The sequence below is a fragment of the Artemia sp. Qi Xiang Cuo genome, chromosome 21 (genome assembly GCF_049724085.1).
Source record: "Artemia sp. Qi Xiang Cuo chromosome 21, ASM4972408v1, whole genome shotgun sequence".
In the NCBI taxonomy this organism is placed as follows: Eukaryota; Metazoa; Arthropoda; class Branchiopoda; order Anostraca; family Artemiidae; genus Artemia; species Artemia sp. Qi Xiang Cuo.
In genome coordinates this window covers 53,193,513-53,214,138 of record NC_142814.1, presented here as the reverse complement: position 1 = coordinate 53,214,138, position 20,626 = coordinate 53,193,513, and the positions used below count along the sequence as shown (strand labels likewise).

At 35.1% G+C, this 20,626-nt stretch overlaps 1 pseudogene; it reads left to right on the top strand.

Moving 5' to 3' along the window:
- The first annotated feature begins 420 nt into the window (after positions 1-420).
- Positions 421-12,001, top strand: LOC148939737 (uncharacterized; annotated as a pseudogene).
- Positions 12,002-20,626: the final 8,625 nt, after the last annotated feature.

The window sequence follows — 20,626 nt, the reverse complement described above, 5'->3', positions numbered from 1 at the left end:
GAAGTTATAATATACTAAACTTGTCATTATTCTTAAGATTACTCTATCTTCCAGGGGACTTCTAGGTGACTTTAGGAAGAAATGTAACGTGACGAAGTTTAGCTCTTCTATTACTTTCACTAATACATATTCGCTCAATGATTCATTTACGTTATTCATGCTATGACATTTTTTATACAAAGGGAAACATATATAACGTAATGTTTCTGATACTAAATGGTGTTTATTTAACTGCGGACAACTAGGAAATTTCTTCATGTTTTTTTTAATAAATTAATTGTCTACCTAGTGGGGGTTAGCAACATTCCATGCGAGTTATCCCTTTCTGATTTTTCGCCAGTTTTCGTTAGTTGCGTTTTATGCTGGTCCGGCGAAGACTGTACGCGCGAGCGATCGTCAGGGGTCAGCGTATTTCTAGATATGTGTGAGTTTAATTTTACGAATGATACTTCTTGGGTGAAGCTAAGATAACTTATTACTATTGAGATTTCTATGAGAATTATACATGTTGGGGTTTTATTTTTGTTTTATTTATGTTAGATTTACAGTTTAGAATCTTCTTTTGATTTTCTTGTAATTATCTTTATAGGCGTCTCTTTTCCTTTGGTTTGCTTTCATACGTTTCAGAAATAACTTGCTACATAGGGATTTATATTCCTCTGATTCAGGGTCGAATAAAAATTGTTTATAACATTGGATTTCTGATAAAAGATGATGTGTGCCTTCATATTTGACACATTTTGGATTTTTATCTAGATTATAGCAAATTTTGGGAGGTCTGCGTTTATCAAGGAGTAAAAGGTCTGTTTGAGTGGGTTGATTTTTTTTCATGATTTTCTCTAAGTGACCCAATGGGATAGTGTCTCCTGCAAATTGAACGAAATACCGTTTATGGGCAGACAGATTACGAACTTTCCATAATATAAAGTCTAACATTAATCTCAAAACTGGATATATTTCGGGTCGTTCTATTGATTAGTTCGCTTTTGAAGAGGTACAGTTGATTCTCGTAAGGGAGCTACCCAGTAGGCAGTTTGCCAAATAGGACCTAAAACACTACTTGTCATCATCGGCTCACCGTGATCGGTCGAGTTTCATTCGTGGTTGGCTGATGTTTTACCCTGGGCCTTTCTCATTGATCACTAATGTTTTGATATCACTGGTATTATTTTATATTTACTAATATTGACTTGGTTAATTTCTTCGCATACCTTTGAAGTTATTACTATGGATTCTAGGCTGATTCTTTTTTCATAAAGAATTTGAAATCCGCCCCCTTCGACTAATAATAAAAAGGTCTAATAATAATAATAATAATATTCGACTAATAATATTAATAATATAATCCCCCTACGAGACGAACATTTGACTTTACATTAATTAGGGGTATTTCTATCTGTCGGGCTTTTTAACCGTTCTGCCTGACTGTGTCGTTCCTTTTTCTTCTGTTTCTTGTGGTTGTTTCTTTTTAGGTTTTGCTAGCGATATAAGATTAAATTTTTTTGTATTGTTTTTAAAAAAATTCTTGCCCTTTTAATTTTGTTTCCTTCGCGTGTGCGGCTGCTGAAGCTGGTTTGATTTCTCTATTTCTTTATCTACCATAGGGTCTGATTCGCCGTCAGACTCTTCGGAACTGGATTCCAATGATTCCGCATTAGAACTCTTAGAAGTAGCGCTTCGTGTTTTTGAGGTATCACCAGCCCTCCCTTAGTAAAGTTCTACTTCTCTGGAAGTAGAGGGTTTATTCTCTAAGTCCTTGCTTTGCGTTTTCAACTCGGGAGATTTGAAAGACTCTTGAGAACTCTGAGAGGAATCAAAAGTTTTTGCGGGGTTTCTCCACTGTTTAAAGGCCATGTCTTCAGGGGGATGGGGCATTTTTTCACTGGTGTTTTCCTCCATGAAGTCCATTGTTTAGACTTGACTTTGGACACAGTTATATCATGATACTTTCCTTCCTGGGCGTCCTTTGGGGTTTGAGTCCAAGGCAACGTACTTGGCCTTGTTTTTATGGGGAAATTTATTAAATCCATCACTTCTCGCAGATTTGTTTTAATTGAATCTTTGGGAGGAAATTTCTTTACAATAACAACCGGAGTTTCTACAGCTTTGTTCAATTCCTCCTAAAATGACAGGGGTCTTTCTATTGGTGTTACAGGGGAAACCATTTCGTCTGGAAATCTTTTGGGGGGACAAGGGGTCGAAATTCTATCAGGGAAAAATTGCGTTTTAGGAGATATCGTATAATCTAGTTCTCCTGCACTCTCCGACGATGAACTTTTTGGCGTTTTTATTCTCACTGGTATTGGGGATTTTCTTCTGGGAATAACTAGGTTTTTCATAGCTAAGAATTCTTCAAAGTTTTCCTCGTCACTCTCGTTTTCGAAATAATCTTGCTTGAAATTAAAGGGTTTTAGCTCTGTTAATCTTGATTTAGGGGGCTCATCTTCTGCGTCTGACGACTCAGTAGAAGAGGGACGCGATATCCATTTTTTCGAGAACTTGACTCTTTTTATTCGGCTAACATGTGCCTTATAAGTTCTTTCATTATCGGGGTTCATCATTTGAAAAGCAAAATCGTTATCATACTTTTTGACTATTCTGTACGGTCCGGAATATTTATTATAAAGCTTCTTGCCTTCCGTTTTTGTCTCGTTTTTAGGTAGACGCAGTCCCCTATCTTAAAATCTATGTTCCTTTTGACTTTGGGTAGGTTTCTTAGCTCTTGACTTATTTTACATTTTCCAGCTCTTGTCTTACTATTTTATAAGTTTTTCTCATCCTATTTATGAACTCTTGCTTGTAATCCTCCGAGTTATTGTAATATTGTCAGGACTCAATAATTTCATCATATGGGATTCTAAAATCATGACCAAAAAGTAAATAAAAAGGGTTGTTTTTGGTTGTTTCTGAATAGGCAGTGTTGATTATGTTTGTTAAATAAGGTAAGAATTGATCCCAATCGTTCCTGTTGTCTTTCGTATAAACACTTAATACATTCGAAAATATTTTTTGCCTATTTTCTATTTTGCCATTAGCTTGTGGGTGATAAGGAGATGTCACCAATTTCTCTATATTAAGAAAACTCATTAGGTCTTTTGTTGATTTTGGAACAAAATTGCTTCCGTTGTTGCTTATAACCTTATTTGGGATGCCAAATTTTAAAAATAATTTCGCCAGAACCTTACCCGTGACGTAAGTGCCTTGATTTTTTAATGCTTTTACAAAAGTAAATCCAGAAGTAATCTATAACTGAAAGAATACAAGTGTGGCCTCTGTTGGAAACAGGTAAGCCTCCACTGGTTCCATATAAATCAAATCAGACAATATAAACGGGAATCTTGCTACCGGAACTCTTCCCATCGGAGGATTAGGATAAGCTTGGGTTTTTTTTTCTTAAGTTACACGCTTCGCATGTACTCACAAATTCTTTAAGTTTTGTTAATGCCGAAAGAACGTAAAAATATTGTTTTAATTTTTGAAAAGTTTTCGTTATTCCCAAATGTTCACCTATATATGAATAAAATTATTCAAAGGCAGGTATTATTAAGTTTTGGGGTAATACAGGTATTATTGAAGTGTGGTTTCTATTTGCCTCAGTAGTCGCAATTCTACATAATATTTCTTCATCAAGATCATAGCAAAAATTATCGATTTTTTTTCTATGAGTTTTGAATTTATCTGGCAACATGTTATCATTCACAAAATAATTAAGAAGTACTAAAGACATTTCGTCCTTTTTTTGATTTCTGTTTATATTTTCTAAAGATAAGGGACAGCAGTTAACCTTATTTTCTTTTACTGTGTCTTTTATTTTGTTTTTCTTACGTTTGTTCTTAGTCTTAATAGTATTAATTTCGTTTCGTTTGGTTTCCGTCGGCGCATTTTCCGGAAATCTACTCAAGAAATCACAAGCTGCATTTTTTTGCCCTTTAAAGATTCAAATTCATAATCTAGGTCTTGGATTTTCATAATCCATCTAGCTAGAATTCCCGTGGGGTTTTTAAAAATGTGCAGGTACTGCAAGCTTTCATGGTCTGAACGTAGTATATCCAAATTTGTGGCAGAATAGTTACTTTCACCTTTTGATAAGGTTCTGCTTGAATAACATATGACTTTTTCTATTACTTTTTGTTTAGGCGTACCCTCTAGAGGATTTGGGTTTTCTACCGGAATTATTTGCGAAAGGATAGAGCCGATGTCCTTCGAACTGGCATCAGTTGTAACTACGAACTGTCCGTTTTCGAAATTAGGCAACGATAATACGGGTTCCAAAGTAAGTGCGTTTTTGAGATGGTCTAAGGAATTTTGGGCTTCCTGGGACCAGGCAACATTTTGGGAGTTCCCTTTAATTAATTCCGTGAGGGGAGGCAATTTGGGCGTAATTTCGCACAAACTTTCTAAAGTAACCGGGAAGGCCTAAAATTCCTCTTAATTCTTTCATAGTTTTAGGGGGTTTGAGGTTTTCAACACTTTTTATTTTGTCTGGGTCTGGGGATATCTTACCTTGCGTCACTACTGCTCTTAAAAAATTAATTTTTGGTTGAAATAAATTGCCTTATTCAGGCCTGCATTTTAAATTGCCCTGCCTGAATTTCTCGAACACTTTAGCTAGTGTTGCTAAGTGTTGTTCAGCGTTTCTCCCTACACATATTACATCATCAACAAAATGAAAGATATTCTTTAATCCTCTTAATAAATGCAATAAATGTTTACATAGCGCGCTTGAACTTGCCTTAAGTCCAAAAGGCACTATTAAGAATTCGTAGGGACCACACTCGGCTGTAGAAAACGCAGTTTTATAGACGTCTTTTTCGGCTATTTTCACATGGTGGTAGCCTTGGGTAAGATCTAAAGAAGTAAAAATTTTATTTTTGCTTGAAATAGATAGAAAAGGATTTCGTCTATTCTTGGCAAGGGACATTTATCGTTCACTATTTGCTTGTTAAGAGCTCTATAATCTACTACAAGCCTAAGGTCACCATTCTTTTTTGGGAATAGGATCACCGGTGCGAAATACGGACTTATACTGGGGCGTATAATCTCATTTTTTTCTAATTAATGAATTTTATTTTTTAACCACTCTTTGTGCTTATACGGTACACGATATGGCTGTTTCGCAACGGGGTTGCCAGTTGACAAAATTGAATGTTCATAAAACGGTATCAGTCCAATGTCGTCTTCAGATGCGGAAAACACATCTTTAAAATTCCATAATAGTTTGTATAATTTTTTCTTAAGTTCCAAGTTAGTAATATGATCCATATTAAATTTGTTTAAAAATTGCGACTTGGTTAGGAGGTATTTGTTAATTAAGGTTTTAATGCCGTTAACTAGATTTCTTTTGGAGTTTTCCGACCTATCTAAGTCGTTCTCTGATATAACATGGATTTGAACTAAACATGTTCCCTTTTTTATCGTGATTGTATCATTTTCACGGTTATTAGTTACCCAAATAAAACCTTCTCCCTTGTCGTAAGATATAATCTGTTCTTCACATAACAGCTTCTCAGGAATTTCATTTGACCGGATCGAAAACCATATTTTGGATTTGCTATCCACTGGTTCAATCATCTATGATATTTGAATTCTTTGCATTGTCCTAGGAGGGATTTTTGTTTTCCGTATTGCGAATCCATAATATGTTTCTTTATTTTCATTGTCTATTAAATTTAGACTGGCTTTTTCCGACAATAATATTGGTTGCACCCGAACTGCATTGGGGTTCCCTACTTTTTTCTATAATTTAACTATGTCCTTGATTTCTTTTGACCTATACTGTCGCATATTTCCCATTTTTATTTTTGCAGATTCAACCCACTTATTATCTAAATTTACTTCACTTTTCCAATATCGCTTTGAATAAGAAAATGGATGTCTTGTAATACCACGTCCTCTTTGTAGCGAGACATGAGGTTCAAAAGATTGTGACCTTATACCGCCGGAAATTTTATTTACTGTTACATCTTCTTCGTAACCTCTGTTAACATTCCTTAAGGTAGAGATTCCTTTTCCTGCCTTGGCCGGATAGACAAGCCTTTCGTTCGCTACGTCTAACAATATTTTATTTGACCTTAAAAAATTTGGAAAATTGTTGCATATTATAAAATTTGTCGGAAAAATTCTATTATCTCTTTTTACATCAAGGCGAATTGAACCCTTTGCGTCCAATTTATGCCCTGTTACACTAGTTAAATTTGGATTTTTGGCGTTTTTCCGTCGCTTAATATGCGGAGGCAACATATTAAATACGCATGAGTTTATGATATTCACCGTGGCACCACTGTCAATTAAAGCTTTAAAGTCAATATTTGCCACACAAAAATCATTAAGTATAGGTAACTTATTATTACTATCAGTAAAGGACAGTACTACTCCTATGTGAAATATTTTCACCTTAACCCCTCCCCCCCCCAATGGAAGGTTTATCCCGCGGAAAATTTCCCCAAAGAGAATTTCTCTTGGTGAAAAGTCCCGTGTGGAAAATTTTAGCCTTGGAAAAATCCCCACTTCTTAAGAGAATCTCCTAAGAGAATCCAGGCCCGCTGAGAGTTTCCCAGAAAATTTCCCGAGAACATCTCCACGTGTAAAATTAAGGCACCAAATAGAAAGTAGAATGAATAAATGAATTCTGTATATGAATTCTCGAAAATTCCTCTTGTGTAAAATTTCCCCTGGAAAACTCATCCCCAGAAACTTTCACTCTCCAAAAATAGATCCCTCCCGTAAGAAAATCCTCCCCGTAGAAAATCACCTCCCTCAAAAAATTGATTCATACTTCTTAATTAATTAAAAAAACTTTTTCCACAAAATAAGTTTTTCAAATAAAGTCACTCACTTTACTGAAGAAAATTCAAATAAATTTACCGAAAAAAGGTGAATTGTCAGTTTGATATACATATGCTGATATTTATTCCTTAAAATCTTAATTAATTTTTTATTTCTTAAAGTGATAAAAGTGAAAAAATATTTATAAGAATTTTTCAGCAAAGTACAAATTATGTTCTGGCTTTTAGAAAACATAGGGGTTTTGAACCTTACTCATATTAATTTCTGCTCGTTTTGAGTTTGACTCTTTTATTTATTTTAATTTATTTATTCTTTTTTTTGGGGGGGGGGGGTTCATTTATTTATTGATACTGATTTGTGGTAGTGCTATGCTTGGTAGATTATTTGATTCTATTTTTGTACATTTTTGTATAATGAAGTTCTTTATTTTTTTTTTAAACTTATTTCGTGGAAAGTTTTTTTTAATTAATTTCTGTTCTTGTTATATTGACATAGTCTTTTTCAGGGATAATGAAATAATAATTTCAATCTTTCATGTTTTCCTTTAAGAATTTGTAGTTTGGCCTGCTTATATGCTGGAAAAACTTTTTCAGCTATTTTTAACAGCATAAACTCTTTTGAAAATAATGACACATATAGTAGTGTTTAATTAAGTTATACACATCCTCTAGTTGACTTGATGAATAAAAGTTAATACCATTCCCACTAAATTATATTTACACTCTTTCACAGCCTTTATACACTTACACTCTTTTGATTTTGTAAAATTTTAAGAGCAGCAGTAGTAACAGAAGTAACTCCGAAAATTTGAACTTAATACCCTCAGTCGTTCTTGGTATATTGCTGAGATGTTTTATTGGCAACCAGCATATAAACAGTGTGTTTTGATTTAATTTTAAAGAAAAATTTAGTTTTAAGCATAATGGGCCAATTACATAACTTTGGGGGTTGATCAACTCAATAACCCTAAAGATATAGTTACTAGATCTTTTAGCTATGCTAAAAAAAAAAGACTGTCTTAAAATTTTGATTGGAAATGTCTGGAAAATTGTGAACTAAAGATGAGGTCTGATTGCCGTCCAATCACTTTTGACTCGTAAGAGGGCACTAGAACTTTTAATTTTCAATCAAGTTACCTCCTTTAAAATATCAATGATACTACTAGCTATGATAGAGCATCGCTGCCTATGTCCTTATATGCCCTTCTATAACCTCCATGCATATAGGTTTTTCATTTAATTGAAACTCTTCCTAAACATTCCCTAAGCATTTCAACTTAATGCCATTAGTGTCGTTAGTCAAACAGTTCGTGGTAACGAACTTTAAGTAAGGAGTGACCCGGCCGCATAGTAACCAAAACTCTAAAAAACGGAATTTTGATACCAGTAGATACATCAAAAGAATCGGATTTTCATGCAGATTTCAAATACTTACGTTTCATCAAGTTTGGTCTTACCTATCAAAAGTTACGAAAAAATTGTTACCTGAAAAAATTGCCTTATTTTCGAAAAAAGGGGAAATCCCCCTTAAAAGTGATAGAATCTTAATGAAAATCAAATCATCATATTCAACGTATCAGAGAACCTTAATTTAGACGTTTCAAGCTCCTACCTGCAGAAATGTGGAATTTTGCATTTTTTGCCAGAAGAAAGATCACGGCTGTGTGTTTATTTGTTTTTTTCCCCAGGGGTGATCGTATCGATCAAGTGGTCATAAAAGATCGCAAGAGGGCTCATTCGAACGGAAATTAAAGGTTATTGTGCTCTTTTTCAGTGAGCCAAAAATTGGAAGGCAACTGGGCCCCTCCCACGCTCATTGTTTTCCCAGTCACCCGATCAACATTTTGAGTTAGCCATTTTGTTCAGCATAGTTGAAGAGCTAATAAATATGCCTTTGAGGATGACATGACCCCCCACAGTCCCCGAAGAAGGGTTCCAAGTTATGAACTTTGCCCATTGTTTACATATAGTATTTGTTGCTTGGAAGTATGCAGACGTTTTCAGGATGGATTTCTTCTGATAAGGAGGGTGGTCGGAAGAGGAGGCTACGTGGGAGGTTCTTTCCATGGAGGATAATGTCATGGGGGAAGGGAGATTTTTTGACGGGGGCCACTGGAAGTTTTTTTTTCAACTGAAAGTAAGCAGAAAAATTAAAACTTAAAACAAACAGAAACTATTACGAATATGAGGGGTTCTCCCTCTAGTCAAGACCTTGTTCCTTAGGCTAAAGTTTTTTTGAGTACTTTCATAAAATCTATCTATTCAAATTAAGCGGCTTTTGTGATTCAAGGTTCATTCTTAAAGAATTGGAACAAAATTCGAACTTTATCGTAGAGAGCGAGGGGTATTGACTACGGGAGAACCCCTCATTTACGTAATAAAAATATACGAATATGGAAGTTCGTTACGTAAGTTATTTTGTAAGTTACATCAGAGCAAAATTTCGAGAAAGCCATTTATCGAAAAAAAAATTAATATGCAAACTTCATATTAATTATTCATGTACGATGAGCCAAAATCAAAGCTGCATTAATTCAAAAACGTTCAGAAATTATTTTTTTATTAATTTAACAAATAGAGTTGTGAGAAATAGTCAAAGTGTAGCGTAAGGAGCAAGGGGTTGAGGAGGGGAAAGCCCCTTCCATATAAGGAATAATTTCTATTCGTTTTAAGTTTTAATGTCGCACTTTCATTTCAGTTAAAAAAAACTTATTTTTTTATTTAATTACTGTTAAGGGCTGGGCACACATAGCTGATTTCAGAACTGATTTCCAAATCAGCGCCTATTTTAAAAGAAATCGGCGTCAATTTGAGCCTGAAAATTTTTCTAGTTTTCGGCGCCGATTTTCATCATGATCATCAAAAAAAATAGGGATACAAATAAATAGTCAGCTAGAGATGTCTGTGGTGAAACACCCCGCTACTGAGCTGAGAACTAAGCCGAGATCAATCATGCAACCATTAATAAACTCCAGTTGACTATTTGTGTCCATAATTTTATTGTTTTGAAAATTTCGCGGAATAAATATTCTTTCAACAAATTTTTCTTACCGCTATCGTTTGTCCACTCATGCTGAAATCGGTTCCCAAAATCAGCTACAAATGCCGAACCCTTAACGGTCGAGGCAGCATTAAAGGAATGCACACGATGTCTTCTGTTGGCTTTTATTGATTTTTATTCATCTTTTAATTTTTTGTTTTTTTTTCATTGTTTTTTTTTACATTCACATTGACTTTCCGCGTTTTATGTGTTGGTTTGTTCTTCGGCACTCGCATTGATTTTATGTTTTTTCGTTTCGCGCTGAAGAAGAGAGGCGTTTGTCCCCTCGAAATATTCACTTTATTGTATTTTTTTTCAGTGTTTTTATTTGGCCTTTAAAAACCCCATTTTTGCTCGTTTTTGTTTCTTTGTTATGTCAAACCAATGTGGTTTAAGAAATTATCTTAAGAATAGCACTTGCATGTAAAAAAAAGATATCCCTGTGACATGTTATTATAATGTTTATAAAAATATGGCACAAAGAAACGATCGTAACGCACACAACAATTAGCCGGAGGGAGCTTAATTTTTTTTTCTTCAGTTTGTCCCCCGGGAGGGGCGTGGATTTTCAAGAGTTGGCTGAAACTCAGGAAGAATGATACAAAAAGATCCGACGACAGGCAGGACCTTCCAAGAGTCATTAGCAGCTCGTGTCACCTGGCAGATAGTGTATTCAGGCCTAGTGATGTCAGACTCTCCCCATATGATCTATATTCGTGCCCAAGGATGATTCAGCATGAGCGTTTTTGAATTCACTTGATTTTAAGATCCTGAGCTTTGGTGAGTCTGGGGTACCAAACCTGGCATCCATATTCCAGGGCAGGACGAACGTAGGTTTTATAGAGGTTGGTCAAGTTTTGGCGGGATAGTCCAAATCTTCGTAGCTGGGCAAATTGTCTGAGAAGACTGGCTCCTCTCTGCACTAATTTGTACGTTTGGGATTCAAAGCCTAGGTTATTGTCGATTATGATCCTAAGAATTTTCGCAAACTCTACTGCTTTAAGATCAACCTCAGATTCTATTTGTTCAGGAATATGCTTTGTAAAGTTGACTCGGAGGACCACACTTTTGTAAGTGTTGATTTGAAGTTAGGCCTCGCTTGCTTGACGCTGCAGCTGCTCAAGGGAAACATCCTAGAACGCAGCAGTTAATTTTGGAATAAGTTTATACTTATAGGTTTCAGATACGGAAATTGATATGGAAGTGCATATACAGAATAACTGTATTTTTTTCTATTTACATGTTTCGGTATATAAAGGTTAGTGTTTTTTTGTAAATCAAAATCTTTTTAAAATTCACTGTTTTTTTGCAGACATCTTGGAAGTACTATAATTGCATACAGAAAAAGCGCAAGACTTCTTTCCATTTAAGCTCTGATCCATTTGCCACAGGTCATAGTAGTAAAAATAGTTTATCCTTATCAATTCAGAAAGAATCACAGATATAAAACCAAAGTTTAGATTCCAGATACAATGTCAAAAAACTTTCCGATGAAACCAAACCGTTATTTAAAGCTTTATCGCATAATCTACGAGAATCGGAAGATTATAGACTTGATAAGGGCAAAAACGCAGCTGAACAAGGGGCAGACATCAATGCAATTGCTAGTGACGAAATAAATACTCAGTTAAATATAGCTACTCTAAAAGGCTATAAAAGTGTTGTTATATATCTTCTAGGTTATCCTGACTTACGAACTGATATAAAAATAACAAAGGTGAAACTGCATCTGATCTATTAGAAAAAAAAATATGTAACCGTAATATTTATGAAGACATTAAAAAGGTACGAAAACATCGTAGTAGTTTTGCGGAAAAAAACTGCTCAAACCATAAGAGGTGAAATGGCAGACAAATAAGAAGATATGGTATTCTGCATGGTAAAAAGAGCAGGACGAACAAAATTTTGCAATAGTGAATTTAATATTGGTAGAGAAGTTAAAAGCAGGGACACAAATAATCAAAAATTTTATGATGTAGTTTTTAGCTATAAAGAAAGTGGCAAGAAATACATTATTCCAATTCAGGTTAAACACAAAGGAGAAAATAAAGAAATAAACAATTCGGATTTAGAATCTTGTAAGGGTGAGTTTAGTGTTCAAAAATACTTCCTTTCTTACCTTGACCTTAAACAGGATATTAGAGTGAAAAAATCAATATATGATATTAGATATTAGAGTGAAAAAATCTCTTATGTGAAAAAATCCTACTGCGAACATTCACTGGCTAAAACGTGAGCCTGGAAAATTAATTTGGCAGAAATCACAAGGCTATGTATCTTTATTACGTAAATGTGTCAAACCTGGAGGAAGTTGAATTGCTCATTATTCTGAGTCAGAGTTTTTAGACCAGAGTGGAGAAAATAAAGTAGTAACCATTTCTGATACAGCAGGGATGGGGAAGAAGACGGTTCTGACGAGCCTATCTGAGAAAATAAAGGAAAGATATTCCTATAGATGTATACTAAGAATTGATTTAATCAAGCATACGAATCAGTTAAATATTCTAATTGACTTGACAAACAGAGGCCAATTAAATGAGTATCAAGCAATAGAATTTTTGCTCAACAAATTATTAGAGAACAATCTTCGTTTTGATTCTGTTGATGGAATTCAGGTAGTAATTCTGATTGATGGTTTTGACGAAATTGCCTCAGATTATAAAGACATTGTAATTAATTTGCTTGGCGGGTTGAAAACGACTAAGCTGGAAAGATTGCTGGTAACTACTAGGCAAAATATGAAAACAGATTTGGAGAGTTCGTTTTGTGTTCTTGTCTATGATCTAAAGCCATTTTGTAAAGATACAGATCAAGTAGATTTTTTAATTACATTTTGGAAACAAAAATTCAAGCAAGAAAATGTTGCTCAGGTTGATGATCAACAACTAGAAATGTATGGCAATGAAGTAATTGCACGATTTTCGGCATCAACTAGAAGAAAAGAAACAGAATTTACTAGTATTCCATTGCCCACTTGGATGGTAGCAAACGTTTTTTATGAGAATAAAGAGAGCAAAGAAACAAAGCAATGGCAAGGATGTAAAGAATTTTTAAATACTACTAATGATCTGAATCAAGAAACAGGCCTGCCAAGTCAACTTAACATTGCAGATTTATATGATCGTTTCGTAGAAACAATATTCTATTATATACATTTTAAAAAGAAACAAGAAATAGATTTCACAAAACCAGTGAACAAAAGGTTACTTAAACAAGAGTACCAAAAGTTTAAAAAACAGAAACAAGAGCTAGCACTATACACATTGTTGAATAAAAAAGATTTTGAAAAAGTGTCTTCTACAAATCAAGTTGAGATTAATGGTTGGATTCAAGATACTGAAAGTAGTGGTGAAAACAAAGGTGCTATTGATCAAATTATAGGTGATGAACCACATTTTACCCATGCTACTTTTGCTGCATATTTTGCCTCTTTTGCTTTTGCTGCTAAAATTATCGTTGATATTAGTGGGACACTTGAAATCACTGACGAAATATTACCTTATACCTCTCGCATTTTTATTAACAGCATAATTAAGCAATTAGAGAATACAAAAAGAGCAGAAATTCTTGCATTGTTAACAGGACAGCCACTTATAAATTTTACTACTCAAAAAGGTTTTTTATTCGTTGTTGAGGCTTTATTAACGTCAGGCCATGATGAGTGGCCGCAGCCTGACGATGAAGGGAAAACACTGTTACATTATGCTGTTCAAAATGATTATAGGCCTATTGTGGTTCGTTTATTAAGCTATTATAATGCTATCTTAGAAGAGAATACTTTAGAGCATGGAAACTTCAAGAAAGAGGAATATAGAGCGTCGAAATTAGTTCGTTTTGTAAACAAAAAGGATGTACATGGTAAAACTGCTCCTTATTATGCTATCGAAGACAATAGACTGGAAATTGCTTGCGATTTGCTAAAAATTTAAGTAACAACTTAAATGTAAAAACATTATTGTTACATGTTATTAAACAAGCACTAAACCGTCGGTTTTACGACCCAAGGCCGTTTGAAGAGAAATTATTATTACAAGATCCAAGTCCAGTCTCTGAACTTAGTTTAGATTATGAACTTCCTTTGCTACTTTCTTATTATTTTAACAATGGGCAGCTTGAAGTGATTATAGCTATACAAAATGCTATAGAGGATCCAGTGAAAAAAAGGATATACTCAATAATAAAAGTATTGCCGAATACTATGATGAAGCAAAGGGCTATATATCATGTACACCTTTAGATCATGTAAACTTAAGCGGAGAACTAAGTGATGATGACAGACTTAAGATTACAAAATATTTAGTCGAAAACTGAGGTATAAAGACCAATAATATTTTTTATATTTATAAACCTTATCGTCATCGTTTCCTTGGACATCATGAGAATAAGAAATGTATCAATGAGAAATGCATGTATAATGTTGATCATTATGCAAAAATTCTAGAGGCTGCTGCTAGAGATGGTCATATAAAAACCTTTCAACATTTTGAAAGTAAAGAAAAAGATAAATTTTTATGTTTATCTATGGCATTGCATTACAAAAATTTTGATATTATACAATATCTATATGATAGCCATACAGAAGCTATCGCATTAAGTGAAGACGGCATAACTGCATTACTAAGGGCAATTATTTCTAAAGCTAACCTAAAAATCATTAAGTATTAAATTGGCAAAGGCGAAAATGTTAATGCAAAAGATAAACGTAGGAAATGCTAAAGGTAGATAATGATAATGCTAAAGAACAAACGTAGATTGAATATAATAAAATATTTGATTGACCAAGGAGCTGATGTTAATATGAAAGATAATTCCGGTAAGATACCTTTACTTTACGCTTTGTAGACTATAAATGATGAGAGTGAACGGAAATGGAATATTATAGAAAACCAAGTAGAGGATTCTATAAAATATTTGCTAGTACATTGCAATGCCAATATTCCTGAATCATTCAGGAATCAAGCTGAATTTTTTAAAATCCAGATGAATTTAATTTGAATCTTTATTTAGAAAGGTGGCTTCGTTTACAAATCAACGACACAGATTTGATTAAATTTATTATACCTAAAGGTGGAAATTGTCATCTTACAGATAAAAATGGGAAAACACTTTTACATTGGGCTGCCGAGTTACAACAATTTGAAATAGTTGAGTTCTTGTTGCAACATGGAGGTATGTACAATGTTTTTGACTTGAAAGGAAGTACACCGCTTGATCTCTTAGCATAAAACCAACCAGATTCATTGAATGAACAAGGAAAAAGTACTATTTGGGTACTGAATACATTGGACCAACTGTTCAATGGTGAAAATCTACCAATTCGGTTACTTAAAGACTCTTCACAGTCTTCAGCCAGAGTTCAACCTGTTAACACCTATTTGGTTAATGCCTTTCTGCATTAAACTCAGTTAATTCAGTGACATAGTTGATTAACTGTAACCTTACTTCCGGATTTTGCCACCAGCCATCAGGGAATTGAACTTTTTAACCCTTTATAATAACCAACCAAATGACTAAAGGACAACCAAGTCAGTGAAAAAGTTGATTAACTGTGACCTAACTTCCGGACTTTGTCATCAGCCATCAGGTGAATTGAATTTTTTAACCCTTTATATTAATCAACCAAATGACTAAAGGACAACCAAAGGACTTTAAAAGAGTTTGTCCTGAGTGTAGATCAAGGGCAACAATCAATTGCCTGGTATGTAGTACATGCAACTCTTCCATTCATGAGCAATATGCAGGGATAGAACGTTCCCAGTGAAATTAGAACTGGTTATGTTTGGATTGTTCCTCGAAACAAAACATCACCAAAAAAGAAGAATATACCACCCCTAATTCTTCGAAAGCTAATGATACCCCACAACTCTGATTGTCAGGACTAAATTCTTCAAAAGCTAGCGGTACCCCACGAGGGCGATTGTCAGATATAAATTCTTCCTTAAAAGAAATTTTAGATGATATCAGGTCGTCCCCCCTTGCCCCGACTTGCCAAAGGGATGGTAAAGCTTTCATTGCAGCCTAAAGTGAGTGTCAGACTACTCCCCTACCAGTATTAACCAGTTTTGCCAGTTGCCAGACTGATTTTCTGCTAGAAACTAAAGATGCCAGTACCCAGACGGATTTTGAATCTAATTGTGAGCCTTCTAATGATGCCTCCTGCCAGACGGAAAATTTTCCTTGTGGCAATTGTGATTCCAGCCCCCAATGTGACCCTTCCCTCACCACCCTTTTAGTGCTGAAAAAAAACTCGAGTTCATTACCAACGAAATTTCTACTTTCATTGATCTTAGGGGGAATATAATTAAGAATACACTTAAGTCTGTTAATACAAATGAAAAAAACGCCAATTTGAAACCAACTACAATTCAATCCCCAAGCAACAACTCCCAACACATGAATATTAATGAATCAAGTGTCAACTCAAATATGAATTTAATCGGTCACCTAGTTCCAGAGGTCAGTGAAAACTTAAATGAGAACTCAATCAATATTCCAGATCCAGAGGTCAGTGACAATTTAAGTGTGAACTCAGCCAATATTGCAGTTCCAGGGGTCAGTGACAACTTGAGTATTATTAATAAATCGGTTCCTGAAGCCAAATCAGGGAAGGAATTCTATTGCCTGCCGTTTTCACTTGGCCAACAAGTGTAAAAAAAAGAGTGATTGTACCTTTGTTGACCCTTGTATGTCTTTTTTAACTACTGGTCACTGTAACGACAATTATTGCTCCCTTTCCCATTCCAAACCCTGCCATAAATTTCAAAGTGGCCTTTGTTTTGAAACTAAGTGAATGATATTACATTTGAAAAACAGGGATTATCGTGCTATAGCCAGGCGCAGTAAAATTATTAATAGTAAAATAGTTACAAGTTCTCAATCAACCCAAAAGCGGAACCCCCTTCATTCAATTAGTAAAATTAGCTCACCAGCGCATACTCTTCCTTTTTTTTATCCCAAATCCACCCTGCTCACTCAAAAAACTTCCACTTTTACCACCTAGAAAAAAACTCCATATTCCCAGCAAAATCCCTTCCCTCTTAACACTCCAGTTATCCCCTCCCAAGTTGAACCCCCTGAAAATACCGCCGTCTTATTTCCCTCCCATATTTTCCCGCCTCCGACCCATGCGTTTAGTCCCTCCTGCCCAACCTACCAGGGTGACTCAGGTCTGAGACCTTTTGCATTTAATAATTGTCTTGTATTAAATCCTAATTTTTGCACTTCCCGAAAACTAAAAACAAATCGCACCTTCCTCATCATGCTTCGGCTGTATCCTCGCCCTTCCCTCCACCTCCAAATCCCCAAGTTAAATCCTTCTTTTACCCTACTTCTCCGCAGCATCATAATATTAAATTGAAACCCCACCTAGGAAATTCTCAAACATTCCAAGTATCCCTATCGAAATTTCCCAATCGGTTTGTTTTTCCCAAACTTTTAATTACTAATGCCGAAAGTCCTAATTTTGAAAAGCTTACTGAACTCGACGTGCTTTCAGAATCAAATCTAATCGATATTATAGCTATTACGGAAGTACAGTCCTACGACCCAGGGTCTCTGCGCCTGACAAATTATTCAGAGTTTTTTAAACTCCGTCCTTTAGACCACCCACTTGGAAAAAAAGGTGGCAGTGTTTTGTTCTTTACTAAGAGTAACCTTTACCCAAAGGTTATTTGAGTCCCTAGATTATCTGAGTACGATGAAATCCTCTGGCTAAGTATTAGACCAAAAGTTCTCCCTGGTCCATTTAATATTATTGCAATAGCCGTTTTCTATTACTCCCCAAATCAAAATCTCGAGTCAAAACGTAAATTCATCCAGCAATTGCAGACAAGTGCTGATTTTGTTATTTCTAAATACCCCAATGCTGGTCTATTTTTTGTTGGTGATGCAAACGACCTTAAAATGGATTCATTTTGCTCCTCACTTAACGACTCGGGGTAATACCTCTCTTGATGTTATTTTAACTAATATGTATAATTTTTACAACCCTCCCTCAGCTCTGCCTCCATTAGGTGGGAGTTATAATCTTTCGATTCTTATATCCCCCTCCTCAAATTTTATTCATTCTTTCTCAATAACTTATGGCAGTTATCGCCCTTTTCAAAATTCTGGTCTTCTTTTTTTTGTATGTGGCTGAATACTGAAGATTGGTCAAATGTTTATAGTTTAAAAAATATTGATGACAAAATGGCTTTGTTCCACAAAAAGCTAATTGACAAATATTAAATTTGCTTCCCGGAAAATTTTTTTTAAATTGCTCCAGTGACAAACCCTTTATTAACCAAACTATAAAAACACTAATTAGAACCAAATTGAAGCTTTTCAAAAATGGTAAACCAGATGAAGCCAATAAACTAAGAAAATCAATTAAAAGAGAAATTTGCAAATTGGCAAATAGTACTACAAAAATAAGGTCAAAGTATTGTTCACTAATAAACCAAAAAACTGGCATTCTGAGGTTAAAAAGCTGTGTGGCAGGAGGCTTGAACAGCTTAACTTCAATCTACCCAAGTCCCCTGATATTACTGCCAATAATCTCAATAAATACCTCGCTTCCATTATCCAGAGTCTTCCACCACTGTCCGACCAGTTACCATCAGGAGCCCTTTCCCCTTCTTTACCCACTGTTTCTCCGTCTGAGATAGAAAGAAGAATTCAAAAACTATGAAAGACAAGTATTTGTACTTTGGATATCCCCTTTCCTCTTATTACTGCATTCGGTCATTTCTTGTCTAAGCCCTTGTCGTTCCTGTTTAACAATATTACCGAGTCTGGGCAAATTCCTACAATTTGGAAACAGGGTTCCCTTTGAAAAAGAAAAACGGAAAGCCTGGATTTGAAGGCGTCTGGCCTATTACTCTTACTCCTATTTTCTCGAAACTTTATAAAGGATTACTTGCAAATTGACTAAGGGAAAAAATACTACCTCTTACTGACTTGAAACAATTTGGGAACCTAAAAACCACCTATACTTCCCATTACCTCGTTTCTCTTATTGATCATATCAGGAAAATCCTTGAAAAGCCTAATTCCTGGCTAAATTTAATTTCCAACGACCTTCAGAAAGCATTCGACCTTGTTAACCACAATATTTTAATTAAGAAACTTGTCAACGAGTTCAATATTGATCCCTTACTGGTGAAATTAGTTGCCTCCTTCTTAACAAATAGATCGCAAGTTGTCAAATACCAAAATCATTATTCAAATCCTCTCCCTGTCCACAACGGCATACCCCAAAGTAATCTCCTAGGTCCTCTCCTTTTTTCAGTAATGATCAACAGCCTTGCGAAGGAATTTCCTGACCGATGGAAATTTGTTGGTGACCTAACGGTTGTTGAAACTTGCTTCAGGAATTCAATAAGTGATCCTATGTGACCCTCAGCGAAATTGGAGATGAAGCCTCAGACTTGGACATGACAGTAAACCCCTCTAAGTCCATGATAATGCCCATTTGTTTCCTCAAATCCTCGCCCTATTTTCTTAATCCTATCCTTCCTGAAATTTCTGTGTCCTCATTTAAACTACTTGGCGTCACAATTTCTTCAAATTTAAAGTGGGATATCCACGTTAAAGACATCATCCATAGAGCTAATGTGTCTATCACCCTCCTTAAGGTCCTAAATAAATTCAGCGTCCCCCCTTCCCACTCCTTAAGGATTTACACGTCTTTTGTCCGCCCATATCTAGAATATGCTTGTCCAGTTTGGCACCCTGGTATCTCTCGCGAAGAATCGGAAAAAATCGAATCAATTCAAAAAAGGACCTTGCGAATAATTTTCAAAGAAGGAAAGGTGCCATACTCTCTGCTCCTAAAAAAGCTAGTCTGAAAATCTTGGAGCAAAGGAGGGTATCGTTGTGCCTCCGTTTTGCAAAAAATGCCATAGCAAACCCTCGGATGGCAAGTATTTTCCCCAAACGTCACTTCCCATCCAGATTACGGCCGCCTCGATCTATTTCTGAGCCCATCCTTGCTTTGTCCCCCATTCACTGCGTTACTTCCAGATACAAAAGAACTTTTATCCACTTCATTAGAGAAAAAATGAACAAAATGTCTCAATAGTTTCTTTTTTCCCCTCTTTTTTGTTTATTAGCTGATGGTACTGCCCAGGTTCTTGCACTCTTTTGATTGCCCCCCCCCCTTTTGTTGACCAATTTTTGTTGTTTTTAACTCTTTTATTGATTTACTGTAGTTGAATTGTTGACACTTTCTTACTGTCCCTTTTAATTTAAATGCATTTATGTCTCGCTCTAAGTTTATTTTGACCAGTTTTTACCAGTTTTTAATGCATTTATGTCTCGCTCTAAGTTTGGTTAGACCAATTTTTGTTTTTTTTAATTTTTTAATTGACTTTTTAAAATTTTAATTATTGACTTTTAAATGATGTTCATTATGGTTTTCTCTATTTCGTTGTTGTTCTTTGCATTTTTAGTGTAACCATTTATATTGTCGACTCCAAAGTCCGAATTCGGCCCTTTGTGGGCTTGTGATAGCGATTTTTTTAAAATAAATATCTCATCTAATCATCTTGGCTTGTTTTTAGAATTGATCCAGCAGTAATTATACTTCATGCGCAAGATAATCAAAAGAATTCATTTCTACACTTAGCTACTAATAGGAATGATAACGAAGCCTTGAGTCTTTTATTTTAATATAACCTTCTTCCTTTGGATCCAATTTTATATGATAAAGATCTTCCCTTGGAAGCAAAAGGAGCTTTCTTTTTAAAAAAAACTTCCTTCACGTGGTAGGTATAAAGACAACAAGCCTATATCGATAAATGCAGCTAACCATAAAGGTAAT